Source organism: Nomascus leucogenys, chromosome 15 (genome assembly GCF_006542625.1).
Source record: "Nomascus leucogenys isolate Asia chromosome 15, Asia_NLE_v1, whole genome shotgun sequence".
Classification (NCBI taxonomy): domain Eukaryota; kingdom Metazoa; phylum Chordata; class Mammalia; order Primates; family Hylobatidae; genus Nomascus; species Nomascus leucogenys.
In genome coordinates this window covers 107,776,273-107,795,611 of record NC_044395.1, presented here as the reverse complement: position 1 = coordinate 107,795,611, position 19,339 = coordinate 107,776,273, and the positions used below count along the sequence as shown (strand labels likewise).

Below are 19,339 nucleotides of genomic sequence, written 5' to 3'. Positions count from 1 at the left end.
GACCTACCCAGAGTCACACAGCAAGTTAGAGGAAAAGTTAAAATCTCAACAGAGTGATACATATGTTTTGTGCCACCCCTTTCAAAAGTAGGTTGTTAGCATTCTTTATAAACAGCCCCTGTAGTTTGCTGACATTTTGCTTGTATGTCAGCACCACAGACTATTATGCAATGTTATAAAATTTCACCATGATCTGTTTGCATTACAACAATGTACCTAAAGAAAATTTTTCTCTGATCAATTGCCTCATCTTTTTTATTTGTTCATTTGTTTTGTCTTGTTTTGTTTTGAGACGGAGTCTCACTCTCTCGACCAGGCTGGAGTGCACTGTCGCGATCTTGGCTCACTGCAACCTCCACCTCCCAGCTTCAAGAGATTCTCCTGCCTCAGACTCCTGAGTAGCTGGGATTACAGGCATGCGCCACCACACCCGGCTAATTTTTGTATTTTTAGTAGAGACGGGGTTTCACCATGTTGGCCAGGCTGGTTTCGAACTCCTGACCTCAGGTGATCTGCTCGCCTCGCCCTCCCATGAGCCACGGCACCCTGCCCAATTGCCTAATCTTTTACATCTGTCTTTCATGTAAATACTGGCCTAGAGGAATCATCCAAGACTTTAAAGTGTGCTCTGGCCAGGCTTGGTGGCTCATGCCTGTAGTCCCAACATTTTGGGAGGCTGAGGCAGGAGGATTGCTTGAGCTCAGGAGTTTGAGACCAGCCTGGGCAATATCGTGAGACAGCCCCCCACTCCCCGTCTCAAAAATAAAAATAAATAAAGTGTGCTCTTTCAGCCTGGCTTGCACCCTCCTTCCTTCGTGCCACCTTTAGTAAATGACAAAGTCTTACTCTAAAATCTTGAGTCTGTGGTCTTATTTTTCCATATCCTTCTTCTCTTTCCAGCCTCACTGCAGTTTCTCTGGGTCAGGTCTTCAGATTATTGTGACAAGCTCTCCGTGTTCTTCTCACCTCTGGCCTCTCCATTGTAATCATTTTACACACATTGGTGATTAGTTTATCTACTACATTGCTCATATCACAGCACTTAAATACTTTCATTAGCTTCCTGTTCCCTGCAGAAAAAAAGCCTCTTTTCCTTCTTTCTTTTTTAAATTTTGTCTTCTTTCTAATCTTGCTTCCACATACACACACACACACACACACACATATATATATTTTAGATGGAGTCTTGCTCTGTCACCCAGGCTGGGGTGCAGTGGCGTGATCTCTCACTCACTGCAACCTCCGCCTCCCAGGTTCAAGCAATTCTCCTGCCTCAGCCTCCCAAGTAGCTGGGATTACAGGTGTGCACCACCATACGTGGCTACTTTTTGTTATTTTTAGTAGAGATGGGGTTTCACCACGGTGGCCAGGCTGATGTTAAACTCCTGGCCTCAAGTGATCCACCCGCCTCAGCCTCCCAAAGTGCTGGGATCGCAGGCATAAGCCACCACGCCTGGCCTGCCTTCCCAATATTAACATCCATGCTCCATCATCCCCATCGAACTGTACTTTTCACTGTTGCCCTGTTCTCCCCGTACTTTCCCAGAATGATGTGTCCAGGCCCCGTTTCTCCTGCCTCTGTCTCTGCTTCTTCCTCTGTCTCCCTCCAGGCTCTGCCTTCTTGGTGAGGACTCCACGCTCAGAAGTCTCCCTTGTGCCTGCAAAGTAACTGCCTGTGGCTTCTAAGGATACGCGCTTCCATGTTCAAACGCAGCAGAGAAAAGAACGTCTGCTTCCTGGGAAATCTCTTTGTCCTGACTGGCCTGACTTTTGTCATATGGCCCCATCTTTGAATCAAAGCCTGTAGCAGAGGGAGGGGAGAGGCTGATTTTAGGAACTCCCCGAATTTCCCAGTCATGAGGTTTGGGTAGGACTGACTCCCAGCCTCAAGTCTGGGGACAGGCCCTGATTGGCTTGGAGTAGTTGGGGGAAGACACTCTGGAGGCCCCACCTTCCATCGAGCCTCTCCCTCACCCCCTTAGCTAGAAAGCAGTGTTTTCTCTGAATTTGTGAGGCTCTTTACGAGCATTTCTTTTTTCTTTTTTTTTTTGAGACAGAGTCTTGCTCTGTCGCCCAGGCTGGAGTGCAGTGGTGCGATCTCGGCTCACTGCAAGCTCCACCTTCCGGGTTCACGCCATTCTCCTGCCTCAGCCTCTCCAGCAGCTGGGACTACAGGCGCCCGCCACCGCGCCCGGCTAATTTTTTTGTATTTTTAGTAGAGACGGGGTTTCACCGTGTTAGCCAGGATGGTCTCGATCTCCTGACCTCGTGATCCGCCCACCTCAGCTTCCCGAAGTGCTGGGATTACAGGCGTGAGCCACCGTGCCCAGCAACGAGCATTTCTTTTATTGGAGGAACCACGGTCTACCTTGCATTAAAGGCCTCTGTCTCATCTCTGTATCCTGGGCATCCATCGTGGTGCACACCACACCTACAATCTCCTATGAGAAATGGCCCTGTCCACAGTCCCTGACTCAGCAGCCAGCCCTTTGTGTTCTCCTGTCTATCCTGTCTCCCTGCTGGCCACGCTGATTAGACCTGGGGTGGACACCTGAACCAAAGGCCACCAACCGGAGGCTGGCCAGCAGCTTCTGAGGGGTCTGAAAGAAACAGTTCTGGCCGGGCATGGTGACTTATGCCTGTAATCCCAGCACTTTGGGAGGCTGAGGCGGGTGGATTACTTGAGGTCAGGAGTTTGAGACCAGCCTGGCCAACATGATGAAACCGTCTCTCCAAAAATACAAACATTAGCTGGGCTTGGTGGCACATGCCTGTAATCTCAGCTGCTCAGGAGACTGGGGCAGGAGAATTGCTTGAACCCGGGAGGTGGAGGTTGCAGTCAACTGAGATCAAGATTGTGCCACTGCTCTCCAGCCTGGGTGACAGGTGAAAGATTCCATCTCAAAAAAAAAGGAAACTTTTCTTTTTTTTTTTGACACGAGTCTTGCACTCGTGTCATGAGATCTCCTGACCTCATGATCCTCCCGCCTTGCCTCCCAAAGTGCTGCGATTACAGGCATGAGCAATTGTGCCCGGCTGAAATGGTTCTAACCAAACAGAGATCTCAGTGATTGACCCTGAAGGCCATGAGTGAGCTGCCATGAGGAGCAGGCAGAACCTCTGAGTAAGCAAAAGACAAAGTGAGCAGAGAAGGAATTCTATTATTATCCCTGGGAAGAAGGAAGCTGAGACTCTGGGAAGTTAACTAACTTGCCCAACACTTGCCTAACTTGCCTAATTAGGTTGTCTAATTCTAAAGCTTACCCTCCGGACCAGTGCACCATACTGTCAAATTGCTAACGAAAACAGCTGCGTTACATTTGATACAGACAATTCCTTATTTACAGGCTAGTATGGGGTCATGTTAATAGGAAGTAAAAAAAAAAAATAGGGTCATTAGAGTTATCTCCTTTTCCTGGGATGGTCACACAGAGCCTCTCTTCTGGCCCATTCATCTTTTTTATTTTTACTTTTTTAGTAGAAATGGGGTTTCACTATGTTGCCCAGGCTGGTTTTGAACTCCTGGGCTCAAGCAATCCTGCCATCGCAGCCACCCAAAGTGCTGGGGTTACAGGCATGAGCCAGTGGGCCCAGGCCCATTAGTCTTTTGGTCATTCCTTTCAAGACTGTCCAGGAACCTGCCCACCATACCATATCCCGATCAAGAGTGCTTTTTATCGCTAGGCGTGTTGGTTCACGCCTGTAATCCCAGCACTTTCGGAGGCTGAGGCAGGTGGATCACTTGAGGCCGGGAGTTCGAGACCAGCCCGGCCATCATGGTGAAACTCCATCTCTACCAAAAATACAAAAATTAGTTGGGTGTGGAGACGCATGCTTATAATCCCAGCCACTTGGGAGAATTGCTTGAACCCAGGAGGTGGAAGTTACAGCGAGCTGAGATCATGCCACTGCACTCCAGCCTGCCAGCCTGGGTGACAGAGTGAGACTCTGTCTAAAAAAAAAAGAGGGGCCGGGTGCAGTGGCTCACGCCTGTAATCCCAGCACTTTGGGAGGCCGAGGAGGGCGGATCACGAGGTCAGGAGACTGAGACCATCCTGGCTAACACGGTGAAACCCGTCTCTACAAAAACACAAAAAAATTAGCTGGGCGTGGTGGCAGGCGCCTGTAGTTCCAGCTACTTGGGTGGCTGAGCCAGGAGAATGGCGTGAACCCAGGAAGCGGAGCTTGCAGTGAGCCGAGATGGCGCCACTGCACTCCAGCCTGGGTGACAGAGAGAGACTCCGTCTCAAAAAAGAAAAAAGAAGAAGAAAGAGTGCTTTTCATCTACTCTCAGCCAAAAGTGGTTTCAGCCAATATGTGGCAAGTGCCACTGATTCAGTAGGGAATAAGCTGTATCTCTTCCATGAAGAGCTTTACTGTTTAATTCCTAAGGTGTTTCTGCAGTTCCATAATAGTAATAGCTGCTAAACGTGCTAGGTTGAAGGCAAAGCCCTGGAAAAAGGCCACAGTAGTAGACCCCTCTGGGGGAGACTGCCCAGCCAACAACAGCCTCCACCTCTCACAATATTTGTCCTTTCTCGCCCAAGAGTGGTTTTGAGAAGCACTGTTCTAGCTCATTTCACAACAACCTCGAGATGATAACATTAAGTAAATTGTGCAAGAGCACATAACTCTTTCATAACTCTAGTAATGACTGTAACTCAGGTCTGCCTGGCTCTAACACACATGTTCTTTCCACTATTTCCTGCTGCCTCCAAACAGACAAACGGGCTATTCGATTTGACTTAATATACAACAATCGCCAAGGGTTTTGTTTCATTTTCCTTTTATTGTGATCAGTCATATTCATGCTTTTTTTTTTTTTTTTTTGAGATAGAGTCTCACCCTGTTGCCTAGGCTGGAGTGCAGTGGCACGATCTCAGCTCATTGCAACCTCCACCTCCCAGGTTCAAGCGATTCTTGTGCCTCAGCCTCCTGAGTAGCTGGGATTACAGGCATGTGCCACCATGCCCGGCTAACTTTTATATTTTTTTAAGTAGAGACGGGGTTTCACCATGTTGGCCAGGCTAGTCTCAAACTCCTGACCTCAAGTGATCCGCCCACCTCGGCCTCCCAAAGTGCTGGAATTACAGGCATGAGCCACTGTGCCCAGCTGGCATTAGTAATATTCATTACACTGGTATCTTTAGCCTTCATTTTGGCAATAATGCCCCTGTAAAACACCAGACAAACCCTTAACAAGCTAGCATGATGCGTCTGGGGAGTTTGTACACATGGCCGCGTCCATCCATGGGAAGATACAGTGTTGGAGCAAGCCCCAGGGGTAGTCAGTCAAATGGCTGAGGATTCTCTTGCAATGAGGATATTACTGATGAGAAATAAAGGCCCGAGGGAAAATCCCCTTCAGTGACAGAATGTTTCCAGTACATCTGAATGGAGTTTGAAACGTGCATGTAATGTCCTGATGGGAGCTCATCTTTGCTTGCCCAAAGTTGTGTAGGCACCTTGGTCCAGAAACATTCCCTGAATACAGCTAAAACTCCAAAAATTCAATGGTCCATGTCCTTTTTTCAAATTGCTTCACTATCGGCTACTACTGCTCTGGTCTGTTCAAATAATGGCACCTTGATTTGAAAGAAGGAAATAGTATTTCATTTATAAAGTCAATAAATTTATTCTGAGTGCCAATATGTGGGAGGCACTACTGATTCCACAGTGAATAAGCACCATCTTGTCCATGAAGAGCTTTAGTCTTTAACTCATAAGGCGTTTCTGCAGTTCCACATAATGAGAGCTGCTTGCTGTTGATGCACATCATCCATTTGCACTTCACCATCATTCTGGGGTAGGCTGGGTAGGTCTTATAATCTCCATATTACAAATGAAACACCCGAGCATGAGAAAAGTTATGGTTTTTTTCCAAAGTTTCACAACTTGTAATTAATAGATCTGAGATTTTTTTTTTTTTTTCCTGAGACAGGATCTTGCTCTGTGGCCCAGGCTGGAGTGCAGTGGTGCGATCTCAGCTGACTACAACCTCTGCCTCCTGGGCTCAAGCAATCCTCCCACTTCAGCCTCCCAAGTAGCTGGGACTACAGGTGTGCACCACCACAGTGGCGAATTTTTGTATTTTGTATTTTCTGTAGAGATGGGGTTTTTCCATGTTACCCAGGCTGGTCTCGAACTCCTGAGCTCAAGTGATCCACCCACCTCAGCCGCTCAAAGTGCTGGGATTACAGGTGTGAGCCACCATACACACACAGTCAGAGAGATTTAAGACTGCTTAATCTGGGGGGTCCCTTTTATGGAGTTGCATGCTCTGTGATCTTATTTCAGATTTGGTATTTCTTGGAGATGCATAGTTTTCTGCTTGTGGTATTACAGAGTAAGGGTTAGCAACCTATGACCTGTGGGCCAAACCTGCTGCCATCTGCATTTGTTTGTTTGTTTGTTTGTTTGTTTGAGACAGGGTCTCACTCTGTTGCCCAGGCTGGAGTGCAGTGGCATGATCACTGGCTCACTGCAGCTTCAACATCGTGGGATGAAGTGATCCTCTCATCTAAGCCTTCTGAGTAGCTGGGACTACAGGAGTGCACCACCATGCCAACTAGTTTTTGCTTTTTTTTTTTTTTTTTTTTTTGTAGAGATGGACTTTCGCCATGTTGTCCAGGCTCATCTCAAACTCCTGGGCTCAAGCGATCTGCCCCGCTCAGCCTCCTAAAGTGCTGAGATTACAGGCACAAGCCACCATGCCCAGCCTGCTGCCACCTGTTTTTGCAAATAAGATTTTATTAGGACACGGCCACACTCACTCATTTAATTACTGCATGTGGTGGTTTTGTGCTACAACAGCAATGCTGAGCAGCTGTGATCAAGACTATACGCCCCACAAAGCCTAAAATATTATTTCTGGCCTTTTATAAAAGAGTTTGCTGACCCCTGGTCCACAACATAAACTTAACTTGCCCTCCCCTTGATTACTCCCTTTGTTTAGGATTATAGGTCAGTCTGAGACCAGGATCAGAGTTCGTTGTGAGGCTATCAAAGATTACAGCTGCACAAATTCTACCTTGCCTAGGGCTTTTCTCCATCTGCTTGACCTCAAAGATTGCCATGTGTCTCCACATCTTCCGGTATGACTTAGAGAGGGCCCCCAGAAGAGCATATGACTTCATATCCAAAGGAGGAAGAATGTTCACAAACAAGAACTTGATTTGCTGGAAAACTGCCCTCATTGACCCTATCCTATAGCCATGGCACATTCCATCTGCTGTACGTAACATCCAACTCAAGAGGAGGCTGCCCAAGAACTCACTTGGTCTGAAAGCCATAATGACTCTAAGAACAATCCTGGCAGTCTCGCCAGCTGTGGGTCCTTCGGGGGCTCTGCCACTTTCCTTCCATCAGCGTCAGCTCCTTGCCACCCTCATCGCCAGCATGCCTGATCCGACCCCCAGTGGCACTAACGATGGGATCCTCAGGGCACTCTCCCAGCAAAGCCGTGGCCGCCCGGGCGGCAGGATCCACTGTCCAGCAGAGGAAAAATGCCAGCTGTGGGACAAGGAACACAGGCCGCACGACCTCGGCAGGCACCGGGGGGATGTGGCGATTCTACACAGAAGATTCACCTGGGCTCCAAGTTGGCCCTATTCCAGTATTGGTTATGAGTCTTCTGTTCATCGCTTCTGTATTTATGTTGCACATTTGGGGCAAGTACACTCGTTCGTAGATTCAGTTACATCCGTCTGTCATCTGAAGAAGGAGGAAAAAACCCAACATTTCTTGGACCAAAAGTACAGTGACTATCTGTCATGAGAGAAATTTTCTGTAAGCTTTTGCTGTTTTACAGGAGATTTATCAATAATTGATTTTGAGGAATCAGTTTTTTTCTATGGCTAATAAACTTTTTAATTCACTTATTAAAAAAAAAAGAACAATCCTGTTTTTCCAATTGTGCTTTTCTAATTGTGCCCGAATTTGAAACACTTTCTCTTTACTTTGTACTACCAATGGGATCCCAAGGAATCCCCATAATTTGCATATTTGAATGGTCAAGGTTTCCAGTCACACTGTGCATGCTTTTTTGCCCAATGTGCCATTTGAGATACCCTCCCGGCAATTTGCGCTTTTCTGTTTTTTGTTTTTGAGATGGAGTCTCACTGTGTCATCCAGGCTGGAGAGCAGTGGCGCGATCTCGGCTCACCGCAACCTCTACCTCTTGCGTTCAAGAATTCTCGTTTCTCAGCCTCCCAAGTAGCTGGGATTACAAGCGCCTGCCACCGTGCCCGACTAACTTTTGTATTTTTAGTAGAGACAGGGTTTCACCATATTGGTCAGGCTGGCCTCGAACTCCTGACCTCAGGTGCTCCACCCACCTCAGCCTCCCAAAGTGCTGGGATTACAGGCCTGAGCCACTGCACCCAGCCGCTCCCAGCAATTTGATTCCATCAGTGAGAGCCTCTTCACCTGACGCCCTCAGCTCCCATTAATGAACAAATCCCAGTGAAGTTCTCTCTTTGTTGCTAGGCAAGTCTAATATGGTTTAGGGGAGGAGATGAGAGTCATTTAATCTAGGCTTCACATTGAAAAAGACCTCAAATTCAGGCTTTTGCCATCGTCTATGAAAGAACTTACACGTAGATTCACCCTGCTACACTGGTGGGATTAAATTCAATAATGGACCACATCACTTAGAGTCCACTTTAGACTCAATTGATAATTGCTGCAGAACTTTTGCAATTGTTTGTGAATAGCATTTGACTTAGTCCATTTGGGTTGCTATAACAAAATACCTTAGACTGGGTAATTTATTAACAACAGAATTTATTACTCACATTTGGAGGGCAGGGAAGGCCAAGATCAAGATGCTGGCAGATGTGATGTCTGATAAGGGCTCTCCGCTTCAAAGATGACATCTTCTTGTGGCATCTTCACATGGTGGAAGTGGGGGGCAGCTTCCTTCAATCACTTTCTTTTTCTTTTTCTTTCTTTTTTTTTTTTTTGAGACAGAGTCTTGCTCTGTTGTCCAGGCTGGAGTGCAATGGTGCGATCTTGGCTCATTGCAATCTCCACTTCCCAGGTTCAAGCGATTCTCCTGCCTCAGCCTCCCGAGTAGCTGGGACTACAGGCATGTGCCACCACACTTGGCTAATTTTTTGTATTTTTAGTAGAGACAGGGTTTCACCATGTTGGCCAGGCTGGTCTCGAACTCCTGACCTCAGGTGATCCACCCGCCTCAGCCTCCCAAAGTGCTGTGATTATAGGTGTGAGCCATCGCACCCAGCCTGAATCACCTATCTAACTAGGCCCAGTGCTGCCTACAAAGCTGATATTAATATATACGATGTTAACATATATGTTTATATGTATACATACATGCACATGCATGTATTCACATATACATATATACATAAAGACACACACACATATATGTATGTAATGAATTGAATTAGCACTGATTTCTGAAATTGCACTTCCAGTTTCAGGTAACAGAGATGAAAGCTATTGCATCTTTTTACAGGATCTGGTGAAAGCCAGAGTCTGAAGGGCCATTTAGAGTTGGGTATACATTCATTTAATAAATTTTCATTGGGCTGCCTAAATACTCAAGACTGAAAGAGCTGAATAAGGTGGCTCTGCCTGTGAGGGGTTCGCAGATCAGTGGCAGAGACCAACTCCAATGTAAGTCAGACCACAAAAGTGCTGTTCTAGAGATATAAACCAGGCATTGCTGTATCTCCAAGAAAGAAGCAATGGATTGAAGCTGGAAGAAGACTTCTCCTAGAAAAATTAATATCGGGGCTAGGCATTGAAGGGAAGATTTTGAGAGACAGAGAAGGGGGAAAAGGCTTTCTGTTCAATTTAACAAACAGTCTTTGATCACCTACCTTCTACTAAAGGCACTAAACTCTGTGCCTTCCTTGAATAGATGCTCAGCTTTTGTGACACTATTATGATGCCGGGTGCAGACAGAGCCAGCCCTAGCCATACAGCACCTTTGTTCAATTAGAAAAGGTATCTGCCAGGCATGTTGGCTCATGCCTGTAATTCTAGCACTTTGGGAGGCTGAGGCAGGAGAATCACTTAAGGCCAAGAGTTCAAAATCCTGGGCAACACAGCAAGACTCTGCCTCTACAAAAAAATTTTAAAATAAAAAATAACAAGAATAATTAGCTGGATGTGGTGGTGCACATGTGTTGTCTTAGATACTCGGGGGCTGAGGTGGGAGGATCACTTGAGCCCAGGAGGTCAAGGCTGCAGTGAGCTGTGATTGCCACTGCAATCCATCCTGGCTGGGTGGCACAGCGAGACCTTGTCTCTTAAAAAAAATCTATATCTATATATATATGTATATACATGTGTGTGTGTGTATATAGACATATACACATATCTGTCTATCTGTCTATCTATCTATCTATCTGTCTATCTTTCTCTCTAGACTTTTTTTTTAAGACAGTTTTGCTCTGTCACCCAGGCTGGAGTGCAGTGGCGTGATCTCAGCTCACTGCAACCTCCGCCTCCCAGGCTCAAGCAATTCTCCTGCCTCAGTCTCCCAAGTAGCTGGGATTACAGGTAACCGCCACCACACCAGGCTAATTTTTTATCTTTTTCGTAGAGATGGGGTTTCGCCATGTTGGCCAGGCAGGTCTCAAACTCCTGACCTCAGGTGATCCACCCGCCTCTGCCTCCCAAAGTGCTGGGATTACAGGTGTGAGCTACCCCGCCTGGCCTCCCTCTAGACTTTCAGAGGCCAAAATCAGGGCTCATGCTTGGTGAATCAGGCTAGATTTTAGCCCCATTTACAGCCCAACCTACTTTCCATGATAAGCTCCTTTGTACAGTGAATAACCTGCTCAACTGTATGTGGTAACCCTGAGTGCAGGAAACAAAGGTGAATAACACATGGCTTTTACCCTTGAGGAGCTCAGCTGGTCAAGGAAATAAATATGGAAATGTATATGATATCATGTGACATAATAAAGGTATGTTTGAACATTATAGGATTAGCATTGAGACGGAAATATCATCAAAAATAAGGAAGCATGAAAACACGAATACCCTTGAGCAGAAAGGAGCAGGTGGCCTTATTTCTCCACCCCAGTGGTTCCCAAGTCTACAGGTCATCAGAATCATTCGGTGGGCACTTAAAAAATTATAGACCTCAGGCCGGGCGCAGTGGCTCAAGCCTGTAATCCCAGCACTTTGGGAGGCCGAGGCGGGCGGATCACGAGGTCAGGAGATCGAGACCATCCTGGCTAACACAGTGAAACCCCGTCTCTACTAAAAATACAAAAAATTAGCCGGGTGTGTTGGCGGGCGCCTGTAGTCCCAGCTACTCGGGAGGCTGAGGCAGGAGAATGGCGTGAACCCGGGAGGCGGAGCTTGCAGTGAGCCGAGATCGCGCCACTGCACTCCAGCCTGGGGCACAGAGCAAGACTCCGTCTCAAAAAAAAAAAAAAAAAAAAAAAAAAAAAATTATAGACCTCTGCCCTCCACGCCTATCCCAGAGTAGGTCTGAGGCAGAGACTAGGAGTCTGCATCACAATAAGTTTCTCTAGGTGATTTCAGTGATGTGCTGCGTTAGGAACCACAGGTGTGAACCAAGCCCCACCCAGCCCCTACTCACCCAGTGCCCACTTTCTCTTGGTGAGATAATAGTGTTCAGTACTTTCTCCCTAGAATAAAAAGGAAATGAAAGTTCTGTGGTCCCTAAAGCGGACTGCCCAGGTGAAATTTCAGTTCTGCTTTAGAAAGACAAAAGGCACCTGAGACCTGCAATGGCCGACACATCCAAGGGGCAGGTTACATGGGGTCATATGAGCCTCTTGCATCCACTGATGTGGCTGCTGCCAGGATGCAAAGAGAGGAAGGTGCAGCCTGGCCAGGACAGTGGCCTGTGAGCAGGAATTCTGATAAAAAACCCTCAGAGGAAACCAGTCTGGTGTCTGTGAACCTGACTATGATGCTCGTGCCCACCAAAGACTCTTCCTGGCTTCCTTGAGTATGACTTTGGGATGTGTATTTGGGGAATTCAGTGCTGGCTTATTCAGTTGAAGGATGAAGTATGTTCCTAGGGCACCAGTGTGGCTGGCAACAGAGTCTTCCTATCCGTGAACATGGAATATCTATCTATCTATCATGCTTCTTTGATTTCTTTCATCAGAGTTCTGTAGCTTTTCTCATGTAGATCTTTTTTTTTTTTTTTTTTTTTGAGATGGAATCTCGCTCTGTGGCCCACACTGGAGTGCAGTGGCTTGATCTCGGCTCACTGCAACCTCTGCCTCCCGGGTTCAAGTAATTCTCCTGCCTTGGCCTCTCAGTAGCTGGGATTACAGGTGCCTACCATCACACCCAGCTAGTTTTTGTATTTTTTAGTAGAGATGGGGTTTCTCCATGTTGGCCAGGCTGGTCTCGAACTCCTGACCTCAGGTGATCCGCCCACCTCAGCCTCCCAAAGTGCTGGGATTACAGGCATGAACCACTGCACCCAGATCTCATGTAGATCTTGTACGTGCTTTGCTAGATTTACACTTAAGGATTTCATTTTTGAGATGCTAATGTAAATGGTAATGTGTTTTTACTTTCAAATTCCATTTGTGGGCTGGGTGACAATGTGATTCTCCTGCCTTGGCTTTCCAAAGGGCTGGGATTACAGGCAGTGGTTCATGAGCCCAGGAGTCTGAGACCAGTATGAGCAACACGGTGAGACCTCATCTCTACAAAAATTTCAAACATTAGCCACGCACGGTGGCATGTGCCTACAGACCCAGCTACTCAAGAGGCTGAAGCAGGAGGATGGCTTGAGCCAGGAGGTAAAGGTTGCAGTGGGCCACATTCATGCCTCTGCACTCCAGCCTGAGTGACAGATCAAGTCCCTGTCTCAAAAAAAAAAAAAAAAAAAGTTTACTTGTTCATTGCCGCTACATAGGAAAGCGACTTTTGTTTTTAACCTTGTATCCTGCAACATTGCTATAATCACTTATTAGTTCCAGGAGGTTTTTGCTGTTGTTGATTCTTTTGGATTTTCTACATAGACAATCATGTCATCTGCAAACAAATGCATTTATATTTCTTCCTTCCCAATCTGCATAGCTTTTATCTCCTCTTCTTGTTGCATTAGCTAGGAATTCTGATACAATATGGAAAAACAGTGGTGAGAGCGGACAGCCTTGCCTCATTCCTGATCTTAGCAGGAAAGCTTCAAGTTTTTCACCACTCAGTATGATGTTGGTTGGGGGGTTTTTAGAGATGTTCTTTTATTTATTTATTTATTTATTTATTTATTTATTTATTTTTGAGACTGAGTCTCACTCTGTTGCCCAGGCTGGAGTGCAGTGGCACATTTGGTTCACTACAAACTCTACCTCCGGGGTTCATGCGATTCTCCTACCTCAGCCTCCCGAGTAGCTGGAATTGCCCCCCACCGTGCCTGGCTAATTTTTGTATTTTTAGTAGAGACAGGGTTTCACCATCTTGGCCAGGCTGATCTCAAACTCCTGACCTCAAGTGATCCTACCGCCTTAACCTCCCAAAGTGCTAGGATTACAGGCGTGAGCCACTGTGCCCAGCCTATAGATGTTCTTTATTAAGTTAAGGAAGTTTCCCTTTATTCCTAGCTTGCTGAGAGTTTTTTCTTTTTTTTTTCTCTTGAGACGGAGTCTTACTCTGTTGCCCAGGCTGGAGTGCAGTGGCGCAATTACTGATGTGATAGATTATATTAATTAATATTCAAATGTTGAACTAGTCTTGCATACCTGGGATAAATCCCACTTGGTTATGGTGCATAATTCTTTTCTGACATTATTGGATTTGATTTGCTAATATTTTATTGAAGATTTTTGCATCTATGTTCATGAGAGATATTGATCTGTAGTTTTCTTTTCTTCTAATGTCTTTGTCTGGTTTTGGTGTTAGGGTAATACTGGCCTCAGAATGAATTAGGATTGGTCTCTCTGCTTCTATCTCTAGAAGAGATTGTAGAGAATTGGTAAAATTTCTTCCTTAAATTTTTGGTAGAATTAATCAGTGAACCCATCTGGGCCTGGTGCCTTCTGTTTTGGAAAGTTATTATTGATTCAATTTCCTTAACCCTTTTCCCATTTGCCCCGAGAATACTCGCCAGTGGCACTTGCGACTGCAGTATTTACCCCCAAGATAACTTTGCCACAAAATATCTTGCTTTTATCATTATTTTCGCCTCACTCTAGTATGTTGACTTCGGCAACAAAAGATATCATTCTATTTATAGCATTCTGTTTTTAGTACTCGTATTTCCATTTAGAAAATATAGTAATTCTCGATTGCTGAAAATGTCAAATCCTAGAAAATGTAACATTCATACATATGTTAACATTATTCTCGAACAGTTGTTGGCTGAAGATTCATTTGATGAATCCAATTTTTCCAAAATAGACAATTCTGATTATTCAGATGATTCTGATGTTAATTCTGTTTGGAAATAACTGCAAGAACAGTTTTTATATTTTTACATTGAAAATCAGTCAGATTTGCTTCAGTCTGAAAGAGCATGTTTATGTAAAATTAAATGAGCACAGGCAGCGAGCTGGGTTTTTTTTTTTTTTTTTCCTTCTAAGTGAGAAAAGGGTTAATAGATATAGGCCTATTCAGATTGTCTATTTCTTCTTATGTGAGTTTTGGCATATTGTTTCTTTCAAGAAATTCGTCCATTTCATCTAGGTTATCAAATTCATGGATGATATGGTTTGAAGTCCCCTCCAAAACTCATGTTGAAATTTAGTTGCCATTGTGATGATGTCGACAGGTGGGGCTTTTAAGAGGTGTTAGGTCACAGGGAAACCACCCTCATGAATGAATTAAGGCTGCTATTGCAGGAGCAGGTTACTTATTTTTTTTTAAAAAAAGAAAGTTCAGCCCCCTTTCTCTCTCTCTCTCTCTCTCTCTGTCTCTCTCACTCATACTCTCTTACCATGTGATACCTTCTGCCATGGAATAACCCTGGGATAACCCTCACCAGATCCTGGCACCATGCTCTTGGACTTCCCAGCCTCCAGAACCATGAGCCAAATAAACTTCTGTTCTTTATAAATTACCTAGCCTGTGGTTTTCTGTTATAGTAGCAGAAAGTGGACTAAGAGAGTTGGCATAGAGTGGCTCATAATATTTCTTTGTTACACTTTTAATGACAATGGGGTCTGTAATAATATCTCCACTTTCATTTCTTATGTTAGTAATTTGTGTCTTTTTTTTTTTCCTAGACTGGCTAGAGGCTTATTGATTTTATTGATCTTTTCAAAGAGCCAGCTTTTGGTTTTGTTGATTTCCTCTCTTAATTTCCTGTTTTCAACTTCATTGATTTATTTTTTTTTTTTCAAGACAGGGTCTCCCTCCATTACCCAGGCTGGAGTGGTGCAGTGGCGCGATCTCAGCTCACTGCAACCTTCGCCTCCCAGGTTCAAGCGATTTTCCTGCCTCAGCCTTCTGAATAGCTGGGACTACAGGCATGTGCCACCACACCCAGCTAGTTTTTGTATTTTTAGTAAAGACAGGGTTTCACCAAGTTGGCCAGGCTGGTCTCAAACTCCTAACCGCGGGTGATCTGCCCGTCTCGACCTCCTAAAGTGCTGGGATTACAGGCATGAGCTACCATGCCCAGCTGCCAACTTCATTGACTTCTGCTCTAATTTTTTTCTTCTTATACTGACTTTGGATTTAATTTGCTTTTTTTCTAGTTTTCTAAGGCGGAAGTTTACATTATCGATTTTAGACTTTTTTCTTTTCTACTATATGCTTTCAATGCTATAAATTTTCCTCTAAGTGCTGTTTTTAATGCATCCACAAATTTTGTTAAGTTGTATTTTCATTTAGTTCGAAATCGCTTTTTTTTTTGAGATGGAGTCTTGCTCTACTGCCCACGCTGGAGTACAGTGGCATGATCTCGGCTCAATATAACTTTGCCTCCTGGGTTCAAGCTATTCTCCTGCCTCAGCCTCCCAAGTAGCTTGAATTACAGGCACACACCACCACACCTGGCTAATTTTTGATATTTTTTAGTAGAGACCGGGTTGTCCCATGTTGGTCAGGCTGGTCTTGAACTCCTGACCTCAGGTGATCCGCCTGCCTTGTCCTCCCAAAGTGCTGGGATTACAGGTGTGAGCCATCGTGCCGAGCCCAAAATAGTTTCAGCTGTCTCTTGAAATTTCTTCCCTGAGCTATATGTTGTTTAGGAATGTGTTGTTTGGGAATTTTTCAGCTGTTTTTCTGTTATGGGATTCTAGTTTAATTCCATTGTGGTCTGACAGTAGACATTGAATGGTTTCTATTTACATTTGTTAAAGTGTTTTTTATGGCTCAGATTGTGGTCTATCTTGATGAATGTTCCACGTGAGCTTGAGAAGAACATGTAATCTGCTTTTATTGGATGAAGTAATCTATAGATGTCAATTATATTCAGTTGATTGATGGTGCTATTGAGTTCAACTACGTCCTTACTGATTTTCTGCCTGCTATTTATTTCTGCTAGAGGGGTGTTAAAATCTCCAACCATGATAATGGACTCATCTATTTCTCTTTATAGTTTTATCAGTTTTGCCTCACATATTTTGATGCTCTATTGTTAGTGCATACACATTAAGGATTGTTATGTCTTCTTGGGGAATTAGCCCCTTTGTCATTATGTTATGCCTCTCTTTATCTCTGACGACTTTCTTGCTCTGAAGACTGCTCTGTCTGAAATTAATTACAGTTACTGTCTGCTTTGATTAGTGCAATATCTTTCTCCATCACTTTACATTTACTCTATATGTATCTTTATATTTAAAGTGGGTTTCTTACAGGCAACATGTAGTTGAGATTTTTTTTCTTTTTTCTTTTTTCTTTTTTAACATATCAACCACAGCAATCAGAGTCTTTTTTAAAATTCACTCTGACAATCTCTTTTAGTTGGTGTATTTAGATTGTTGATGTTTAAGATGTTATTGGTCTAGTTGGATAATATCTACTGTATTTGTTACTGTTTTCCATTTTTTGCCCTGGTTCTCTGTTCTTATTTTTGTTTTCCATACTTTTTCTGCCTTTTGTGGTTTTAACTGAGTATTTTATATTCTCTCCTTTCTTAGCATATCAATTATACTTCTTTTATTACTGTTTTTTAGTGGCTGCCTTAGAGTTTGCAATATATATTGACAATTAATTGAAGTCTACTTTCAAATAACACTATACCACTTCAAGGGTAGTGCAAGCATCTTATAATAACAAAATATTTTTTAAATTCCTCTCTCCCATCCCTTCTATCATTACTGCCATTTATTTCAACCATACGCAAACATACCAACACACACACACACACACACACACATATATATATACATGTAACCGTACATAATCAATGACATTGTTGCTATTATTTTGAAGAAACTGTTATCTGTTAGATCAGTTAAGAATAAGAAAAGGGGCAGCCACAGTGGGTCATACCTGTAATCCCAGCACTTTGAGGGGCTGAGGTGGGAGAATCACTTGAACCTAGGAGTTTGAAACCAGCCTAGATGACAAGGGAGACCCCCGTCTCTATTTAAAACAAAATAAGAAAAAGATTTTATTCTTCGTTTATTCATTCTCTGATCCAATGCTCTTCCTTTCTCATTTAGAAAAAAATTTTTTTTCTTATTTTTTAGAGATGGAGTCTTGCTATGTTGCCCAGGCTGGACTCTGGACTTGAACCCCTGGGCTCAAGTGATCCTCCTGCCTCAGCTTCCCAAATAGCTGGGACTACAGGCATGTACCACTGTGCCTAGCCTGTCTTCCTTTCTTCATGTAGATCTGGTTTTTTGAACTTCTTTTAACATCGCTTGAAAGGCAGATCTACTGATGACAAATTCCTTTAGTTTTTGTTTATCTGAGAAACTGCTTATTTCTCCTTCATTTCTGAAGGATAGTTTTGAAGGGTACAGAATTCTAGGTTGGTGGCCGGGCACGGTGGCTCACACCTATAATCCCAGCACTTTGGGAGGCCGAGGCAGGCAGATCACAAGGTCAGGAGATCAAGACCAGCCTGGGCAATATGGTGAAACCCCACACCCCATCTCTACTAAAAATATAAAAATTAGCTGGGTGTGGTGGCACTGGCCTGGAGTCCCAGCTACTCTGGAGGCTGAGGCAAGAGGATCGCTTGAACCTGGGAGGTGTAGGTTGCAGTGAACCAAGATTGTACCACTGCACTCCAGCCTGGGCAACAGAGCAAGACTCCATCTCAAAATAAATAAACTAATTAATTAAGAAATAAAACAAAGTCTTCTGACACCAAGGCTAAGGACCTAACTTTAGAAAATGAAAAGTCTCAAGTTATTTTCTGCTCCTCTTCCTTCTCTCTCTGGGACTTTTACTCATGTTTTGGTTTTCATGGATGTGGGGACATTGGCAGTACTGAAGTCTGCCCGCTGAATCTAATCTAGAGCAGAGGCTTGAGCAACTGTATGGCCAATACAATTCAGATTTATTTTGACTTTCCAAAATATACCACCAGAATTAGCAGGCACCTGGCACAGTCCAATTTCAACAAGCAGTTCTATATATTTTATATATATATATATATATATATATATATATATATATATATATATATACACACACACACATTTTTTAGATGAATTTTTGCTCTTGTTGCCCAGGCTGGAGTGCAATAGCATAATCTTGGCTCACTACAACCTCCACCTCCCTGGTTCAAGTGATTTTCCTGCCTCAGCCTCCCAAGTAGCTGGGATTACAGGCACCTGCCACCACGCCTGGCTAATTTTTTTGTATTTTTAGTAGAGACAGGGTTTCGCCATGTTGGCCAGGCTGGTCTCGAACTCCTGACCTCAGGTGATCCCCCCCATCCCCGGCCCGAGCCTCCCAAAGTGTTGGGATGGCATGAGCCACCGTGCAGGCATGAGTTACCACGCCAGGCCCTCTTCCATCTTATTTTTAACTGTTTAGAGCTTCTTAACAAGGTCTATAGATTCCTTAAGGGTCCTCGGGGGCTTTAAGAGGTTTGCAAATCTCTTGAAACCATGTTACGTCTTGTGGGTATAGGAAAAGATGAATTTGTTTCGAGGAGAGGGTTTATCTTTTTCATTAACGTCTCAGAGAGGTCTCCAATGCAACAAGGTTAAAAATAATTAATACAGGCTTTATCCAAGAAGGATTTGTTTTAAACTTTTTGACCTCAGCCTAGGGAGAAAACCAGATACAAGTAAGGAATGCAGCAGCTCATATCAGGAAATAATAATAACACTAATACTTCAGTAATTACTTTTTTCCTCTATGCCGATTGAGACGTAGATCTGGCTTTCGCCAAACAAAAAAAAAAAAAGAAAGAAAGAAAGAAACCCCAGCGATTTGTGCTGAGGCCAAGAGGATGCAT

General features: G+C 44.2%; 1 pseudogene; it reads left to right on the top strand.

Moving 5' to 3' along the window:
• Positions 1-7,398: 7,398 nt before the first annotated feature.
• Positions 7,399-7,691, top strand: LOC115838606 (annotated as a pseudogene).
• The last annotated feature ends 11,648 nt before the right edge of the window (positions 7,692-19,339 follow it).